Source organism: Poromitra crassiceps, assembly GCF_964638095.1.
Source record: "Poromitra crassiceps genome assembly, chromosome: 7".
NCBI lineage: Eukaryota > Metazoa > Chordata > Actinopteri > Beryciformes > Melamphaidae > Poromitra > Poromitra crassiceps.
Window position 1 is genome coordinate 50211038 of NC_139628.1, and position 9386 is coordinate 50220423.

A 9386-nucleotide genomic window follows, 5' to 3' on the forward strand; every position below is an offset into this window, starting at 1 on the left:
TTTTTTTAATATATATTATTTAAAGGTATTACAGTATTGGTCAAATGTTATTACAATATCAGTCAGGACATTTTATTACATTATTGGACAAGTTATTACATTATTGTGTTTTATTAAGTTTTTGATCAAGTTAAGTGAAACTTTTTTTTACTTATCCGGGCGTTATTACATTTCTGGTAAATTATGACATTAGTGGGTGCTACAGGCCCTGTGCACTAACGCTGCATCATGCTAACGACGTACGTGCTAATGATGTATCGGAGTAACGTTGCGTCGTGCTAACGAGGCGACAAAGTGGGGACGTCTTGGAGGACCTCCATGTGTGTCACCCGTACAACACACACTTCCTGGACATACTGGAAATAAAGGCTCATCCTCTACAGCAGTGGTTCCCAAATGGGGGTCCGTGGCACGTTGCAAGGGGGTCCGCGAAAAGTTTTCAGGAAAATAAAAATGAAAACTTTCCGTTCCAAAAGCTTCATAGTTCAACGAAAATATTGTATGCTTTAAATCTAAAATGGTTCATGGATTACATTCTAATCTAACAAACCTATCAATTTAAAAGTCAAGCACGTTACCGTGGAAACAATTAAGCTAAAGCCAAAATCACAAATCAGAATGAGGGGGTCGCCAGTATATTTTCTATCATGTAAGGGGTCCTTGGCTGAAAAACATTTCAGAACCCCTGCTCTACAGCCGTGGACCCCAATGTGGGGTCTAGGGCCCACCTGGGGGGGTTCCAGGGCTCCCTAGCAGTGGTTCCCAAACTGGAGCAAGGTATGTGGAGGTACTCCAGGGGGTACTTGAGAGAAAGGGAGAAATGGAAAAATGTAAGAAATGCACAAAGTGCGTTTTTTTCTCCATGTGTTTTTGTAATCCATCATCTGAAAACACAGACGGGTCAAGCGAAAAATGCAGACAATCTAACCTGTTCTGAAAACTTTAATGACGGACGAAGGTGTGTAAACCTGAGTGACACAACATGAGGTTGTATTTATTTTAAAACGTGCGATCATTTTGGACAAAAAATACTGACTCGATGTGCAAAAGCCTTAAATCATGAAAATAAATGAAACGTTAAAATAAAGACGGTAGATAGATTTATTTTCAGAGAAAGATTTAATGCAGAAGTGTTGGGAGCACAGGGAACCTAGCGCAGGTTTAAGAAAGGGTTGAGCTTGCACTTTTGTCCACTTTTCTGTTCTGTTTTTTCCACTTTTTTCCCACTTGTAATGTTCCTCTATTCCAATCCTCCTCCAGAGCAGACTACAGATTTGGCTGCACAGCGCGGACTTAACACGCACGGACACCGATCGATCGTTAAGATGAGTTTTCCTCTCCATGCACACTGACAGCTGACAGCTCGCTGCTCTGAGACATCTATAGTAGGCATCTCTAGTTCCGGGAGGTTGGCTTCACACTACGCTTTTTTTTTTAGGGCTGTGATTGGATTATGGGACTCTGTGGGTGGTAACATTGAGACACATGAATGAACTCCTGATCAGTGGGCGGTGACGTCATTCAAACGAGCTGGTCGCTACAAAGCTATCTTACTGTGTTCACTTATATATTAAATAACGGTGAAGTTTGACAATTCATAAGTTTGCTGGAACCCCCCGGACCCCACGTTGAGAACCACTGGTCTAGACCAGTCGAAGTGATGGTGAAGAAAGACAAAATGTCAACTTTTATACATTTCTAAAAAATTATTGCCTCCATTCTTCACTTGAAATGCAGCTGTATTGTCACATTATTATTATGATATATTAATGTCTGTCCTTACTGTAAATCACCCATGGTTCACTAGAATACAGAGGCATGGTGGTAATCGTTCTGTCTCTATGTAGTACTGGATTTATGTAGTACGGTATGTTGTACTGTCTATAGTATAGACTGACCATATAGTCCTACGTATAGACTCTATACGTAGGACTATATGGTCAGTCCTGAAACAGTGTGTAATATGTCTGCAAAGAGTTTAGATTTCAGATTAAAGCAGGTAGAATCCGACTCAAGCCTCTACTCACCTGTCACCTCATCCCTCCTCATTTACTGGAGTTAGTTCAAGCTGTGTGTCACTTTGACATATAAACAGGGTTCCCACAGTCATGGAAAACCTGGAAATGAGTCCCCACAATGTTGGTGCTATCGGCCGGCCGGCCAACGTCATGAAAGTGAGACAAAACGTGATGCAAATCGTAACTCACACCGCCCGCTACGCAGCCTTCAAATCTAGTTTGCTGGGACCCTGACCCGGTATTGTTGTCTTGTGTGTGTAAGGTCTGTGTGTGTTCTGGGCGGTTCCCAGCAGTGCACTCCCCCAGGTTGAAGTCGATCGGATGTATGGTTCTCGAGATAAACCGCTTTTTGTGTTGCCAGTAGGTGGCGCTATGAAGAATTGCACGAAATTCAGCACTGTACTCTGTCGGGTTCCCAGCAGCGCAGTCCCCAAGTTTGAAGTCGATCGGACGAACGGTCCGTGAGATAAACCACTTTTTGTTGCCAGTAGGTGGCCCAATACCGAATTGCACAAAATTCGGCACTGAACCCCGTCCGGTCCCCCTAAGCGCACTCCCCAAGTTGGAAGTCGATCCAACGAACGGTTCTCGAGATAAACCACTTTTTGTGTTTGACAGTAGGTGGCGCTATGCCGAATAGCACAAAAATTGGCACTACACGCTGTCCAGTTCGCGCCTTTCTGCAATTCATTCTCTATGATAAGGACGCGCTAGGCGCACTCCTCTTTCAAGGACCGCACCTGGTGTTTAAGCACTCTTGGCGGCTAGTATTTTTGGACGGAGCACTCTGGGTGTCTCAAGCTGAAAAAAGTTGAACATTTGGAGGAAAAAGCGCTGCTCCTACCTCTTCTCCTGCCAGGAGGATCTTCAACCTCCGCTGCTGCCAGAATTGCCAATAATCTGGCTTTCGTGTTTACAGTGCGAACAATCGACAACATCAAACAGACGAAACTAGCTGGCTACCGTCCATGTGATCGTTGCGTCCTGAACTGTACTGCGCGCGACGCCAGGGGAAACGAAACAAAAAACGCTCCATGCACATGATGCGCTGTTTTGTGCGGATTGGACGCGCTCTCGACATGATTTCCAAAGCGTTCTGATGGGGAAAAATACAGATCCAATGTGCACGGCACCTTACACCACCCGCTATTGGCCCGTGACTGCTGGGACATAAACCTGCCTGTCTCAAATATTCTCAGATTTGTGACAGAGAAGCAACATTTCATCACATGGGCTCTGTTGCCCTGGCCTACATCATGTCCACACACGCACACACACACACACACAGGCTTGTATGTTGGGGGCGGGGTCGTGGAGTGAGGATGCCCTCCCATTGGCTGTTGGCTGATGATGACCTCAGAACGTGTATCTGGGCCGGGGGAGGGGAGCTCCGCTTTACTGCAGTGACACACGCACGCACACACACTAAACCCTATCTCTCTCTCCCTCTCTCTGGCTCACTCTATCTTTCTCTCTCTGGTTCTCTGTCTGCTTTGCTCTACCTTTCTCTATCTCTCTCTGGTGTCTCTCTCTCTCTCTCTCTCTCTCTCTCTCTCTCTCTGTGTGTCTCTGTGGTCTCTCTCCATCACACTGGTTGGACAAATTGTTTGAGCGCCCGAGCTTCCACTCCACCGCCACACCGGAATACCAGGAGCAGTCTCTCTCTCTCTCTCCATCACAACAAATCATCAGTCTATCACAGGCGGACGTTTCGAGCATCTTCTCTGAGCACTAGGCGTACCAGGAGCACTCTCTCTCTCTCTCTCTCCCCGTGTCTCTGTGTGTGTGTCTACCTCTCTTGCCCTTTGTGATGTCCAGTGTTGAGGATGAGAGGAAAGGAGGAGAGTGGAAGGAGTTCTTCTGGAACCCACGGACCCACCAGCTGCTGGGCCGCACCGCCACCAGCTGGGGTGAGTCCCATCCAAACCCTATCTCTCTCTTTCTCATCTCGGTCTTTCTGTGTCTCTCTCTCTCTGTGTGTCTCTCTCTCTCTGTGTCTCTCTCTCTCGATCTGGGGTGAGACCCATTCAAGTCACCTTACCTTTCTCTCTGTGTTTGTCTCTCTGAAGCTATGAAGAGCAGTTTTTGGCACTAAATACTTCAGTGCCAAAATCAGATAGACAATCACTAAAAGTAACAGTCTAGGAATCTCTCTCTCCCCCCCTCTCTCGCTCTGTCCCCCCATCTCTCTCCCTCTAACCCATCTCTCTCTTTCTCTCCCCCCTCTCTTTCTCCCTCCCCCCTTCTCTCCCTGTTTCCCTAACAGCGATGCTGGTTTGTCCTCCATGTCCCGTGTGAAGGTCATCTCTCTCTTCTCAGCTTCGCTCTACCAATCTGTCTCTGGGCTCGTTTATACAACAACATTCCCCGCATAAACCCCTGCATTCATACGACAATGTTGTGATCCACAAAAACAGTTGTAAAGGCTGTTAGTGTGCGTGCCAGTTTAACTTTACAACTTAACACAACCTGCCGGAGAGAGCGTTACTAAACTCAGCAGTCTGCAGCACAAACAGCTCGAAGGGGCGGCCATTGTTGTTGTAGTTATTCTATTCGCGCATGCCTCTTTATTGAGTCAGTGCCATCGTCATTTTGTAGTAGGCTCCTAGGCCACGCCCCCTTTTAGGGGGGGACTGGAAGAGAAGCCGAAGACACTTCAAACTATTTCAAACGTTTGAAATTAATATTGATATGCCGAAACGTTATGTGTTGTTGGTTTCACTAGCAATGAATCAAAAGACGCGGATCTCCATTTTTACTTGTCACTAGAGTAGGGGTGACATGTCATCGTAGTCTGACTCACTGGACCCTCGTCAAAAAGGGCAACATAACGGGCATAAAATACTAGGACAAAAATATAAAACATACAATAAAAGTAATTAGTTCATGGGCACACTATCTCATGCCTTATGGTTCTGCCGTTCACCGATTCTGCCGATTCTGGGAAAAAATTGTTGATTGGTGCTCTAAGGCCTACAAAATAACCCTCCAGCCGGAGGCAGAATTCGCCATCTTTGGCTGCTCGGAGTCCTCTCTGAACTTCCCTACTGTGCAACATTCTCGAACACAAGGGACTACTGTTGCAAAAAAAAAAAATCATTCTGAAGGAATGGAAGTCCCCCTCTTCACCTTCTTTTTCAATTGTGGTTGACGGACATGACTTCTGTTATACGGCTGGAGAGACTTAGGTTCCTGAGGACCGACTCGCTTAAGAAGTTTTCGGCTGTCTGGGATCCATTTCTGGCCTACCTCGATGAGGTTAGGGGCGACAGTTGACTTGCCTGGCTGGTTTCTCGTGGACCCATTGGATTCCATGCATAATGTTTCCTTACAAGCACGTAAACACTTTGTGTGGCTAGTAGCACCACGTTGTAATACTGAATGTCTAAAATATATGTATCCATTTATTTTATTGTATTTTCCGGTATCTGAGTCTGTTCTGTCCTGTTTGTGTATTGTTCAAAATATATATATATATATATATTGAAAAAAAATAGTTCATAATTAAGTCAGGAATCGGCACACAGACAAACACTGTAATAAAAGTCAGTGCAAATAATGGCAGAAAGTGCAAAAAACAGAAGCAGCAGTCTATTATGCAAAGGGATGGTGCTGAGTGCAGGTGTGTGTTCCGAGATGAACGTAGACTGGGGGCAGAGGAAAGTGAGGGGAGAGAGTTTAGCATGTGCTGTGTGTTCTGAGTTGTCAGTCCAGACTGGGGGCAGAGGAAAGTGAGGGGAGAGAGTTTAGCATGTGGTGTGTGTTCGGAGTTGTCAGTCCAGACTGGAGGCAGAGGAAAGTGAGGGGAGAGAGTTTTGCATGTGCTGTGTGTTTTGAGTTGTCAGTCCAGACTGGGGGCAGAGGAAAGTGAGGGGAGAGAGTTTAGCATGTGCTGTGTGTTCTGAGTTATCAGTCCAGACTGGGGGCAGAGGGGATAGAGGAGAGAGAGTTTAGCATCCTGACAGCCTGGTGGGCAAAGCTGTTAGCCAGTCTGGTGGAGCGGGCCTGGAGGCTCTGGTATCTTCTCCCCGATGGAAGTAGACAGAAGAGGGAGGGAGGGGAGTGAGGCACCTATGATCTTACCAGCCGCTTTCACTATGCGCTGCAGGGTCTTGCGGTTGGAGGCAGTGCAGCTACCAAACCACGCAGTGATGCAGCTGGTCAGGATGCGCTCTATAGAGAGCCAAAGTGAACGTCATTTCCTGCTTCAGCACTGTACCAGAGATTTTCATCCGCCGTTCATTTTCCCATTGACATTTCGTAAAATGCTTATAAAAACAGTTTTACTTGTTCAAACCAAACGGTTCAGTTATATTTAGAAACAGGAGAGACCACGTAACATTTCACTCGGACCAAAACGGAAAGTGACGACAATAATTGATTTATTTTGTTTTTCTTATCAGGTAGGCTAAATGAGTACAATAAATGCTGGGGGGAAAATTGTGAGAGAATCGTGATCTCAATTCCCAGAAAGAAAATTGTGATTCTAATTTTATCTAGAATCGTGCAGCCCTAGTTCCCAACCTTTTTTGGCTAATAGAGACAGTCCGCATGTCTGGGAACGCCCACAAAATGTGAAACGGCTGGCGCGCGAGTGGGGTAAAACCGCCCATATATCTCATGGGCTGACTCACCAAAAGACGGTGCTGCAGCTCTAAACTACAGGTTTGGGGGTTCTAGAGCAGAACACAAGACGTCTGCTCAGATGTGCGTTTACTGCGGTGGTTAAATCCCCGATCGTGTCTGCCTGGGCTGGCCTATCAGCTAAATTCTAACTTTGCTGAAAGGATAGAACTGGGGTTTTTACCCCACCCTGACCACGCCCCCAGCCAGGCTGAGCCAGCTAAACCAGCGTCTATGACAAGACGTGGCCTCAACCTATGGGCTTGTGACCCTACTTTGACGTCACAAAAATCTGTGACATAGTCAGTGATGTCACATGTACCAGTATGCTTCTTTTAAAAGCATAAAAAAATAAAATAAAAGTCACTATCTATCTGACTTAACACAATGTTGATTGAGGCTATGGGCCATTGATGGAAGCCTTTGCAGTATAGCCTACATGTGTAGTGACATTATCTGACCCAAAGTACTGTTTGGATCTTACCTGCAATTACCACTCATCGCCCTAGGTGTCACCTAAGAGAACAAAACTGAAATCTTTCTCATTATCACTTTAAACTCAAAACTAAAATAAATCATGTCAAGTGACCCGAATCCTCTTCTGTAGTATTAAATTGTGTGTGGTATATTAAGTGTGTGAGAGTGTGTGTGTGTGTGTGTGTGTCTGTGTGTTAATCTGGATTATGTTGAGAGAAGAGGTTGATTGGACTGTAATCTGTCTGTCTGCTAGATAGACAGATAGATGCAGATAGATGTCTATGTGCGCGCCAGCGCGCGCGCACACACACACACACACACACACACACACACACACACACACACACACACACACACACACACACAGTCTACACACGTTACACACACACACACACACACACACACACACACACACACACAGACACACACAGTCTACACACGTTTTAACATCTGGAGTGCAAAAATAAAGTGCGATTAAAATGCATAAATTTTGTTAGTTGACTTGAAAAGATGTTTTTAGCTGACATCTGCATTGGAGCCAGGTGCTCGAGCTATAAGAAGAAGAAATAGAAGTGACCTTCCACCTTCCAGCTGCACATGGCTGTATTTCAGCTAGAAAACATATCATTTCATGTCAACTTGGCATATCAGGGCTTGTGGAGACTTGTATTACCCCAGGTGAGCAGTATAGAAGCCTTTTTTGTATTTTTTGTATTTTTATTTTTTAAACGTTTTGACTCATGGTCCCCTTCGCATGTAGTACACTGACTGACTGTCGGCAAGTACAACCCCACATCAAAAAATCCGAACTATCCCTTTAATGAATGGTGTGCATGTGTGTGTGTGCGTGTGTGAGATAGATTGTTTTTAGCCTGTTAGCATAGCAGCAGCCGATGGCGGCAGCTCCATGCCAACATGACATAGTCTGATCCAGTGTTTGTGTGTGTGTGTGTGTGTGTGTGTGTGTGTGTGTGTGTGTGTGTGTGTGTGTGTGTGAATGTGTGCACGCGCGTGTTTGTGTGTGTGCGCGCACAGCGAGTGTGGTTTGTTTCTGTATGCGTGTGTGTGTGTGTGCGCGCGTCTGTGTGAGAGACCGAGAGAGAGAGATTAGCCCCTCCCCCACCTCTATTCATACTGAATGTAGGTTAGGCCAACGGGGATAAAACTGAGATATTCATATGGGAGAGAGAGAGAGAGATACATTGAAATAGAGAGAGAGACACACACACACACACATTGAAACACAGGAGAGACATTGAAACAGAGAGATTGAAACAGAGAGAGAGACATTGAAACAGAGAGAGAGATTGGAATGCAGAGAGAGAGACATTGAAACAGAGAGAGAGATTGGAATGCAGAGAGAGAGACATTGAAACAGAGAGAGTGAGAGATTCAAACAGAAGATGGGTTTCCGTCCACCTGTTTTTATGCAAATTTTCAATTTGCACATAAAAAACCTGAGTGAAAACACGGCAAAATTCGGGAGGGAAAACACACCAAATATCACAAAAACGTTTTCACGCTTGAGGGAGGTGGAAAAGTTGGGTGTATCGATAAAAGGAAAATGCGATACATGCAGTGGAAACAGATTAACCCATTGATACCTGATGCAGCATTTGTGTGTGTATCCCTTTAAGACCGCGAACCGCGTTAACGCGGTTCGCTGTCTTAAAGGGATACGCACGCAAATGAGGGATAGACACGCAAATGCTGCATCAGGTATCAATGGGTTAAGCGAATCTTCCGTCGTCTCTCCATTTAAAAACCACATCGCCATTTCATGCTGACATGTCGGCGTAGCCTACACTAAATGGGAGGGCTACACTTAAGCTAAATAAGCAGTAACATTAATGTTTAATGTCAAATTAATGGTAATGCGACTCACTTCTAGAATTGCGCCGTGGATTATAATGTGCTTGCCGAGTTGGAAGAGTGGCACCTGGTAATCCAGAAATAGCATCTTATATGCACTAATATGTATGCTACCTTTGTGGATCATTAAGAAACTTTAAATGAATAACGTTAGATGTGTTTAATAGAGCTTTGTCGGTGCCTGCCTCCAAGACGACGCATTTTGGGTCTCGCAGCAGCAGATCAGCAGAGGCAGACACAGGTGAAACATGAGGTGATTGACAGCTCTATAATTCGCATAATAGCAGTGGAAGGAAACGTGCATTATTTCGCATTTTCTTTTTCCGACTTTCTGAAAATTCGGTTAAAATTTGCGATACAACTAGAGAGAGAGAAGAGAGAGAGACATTGATACAC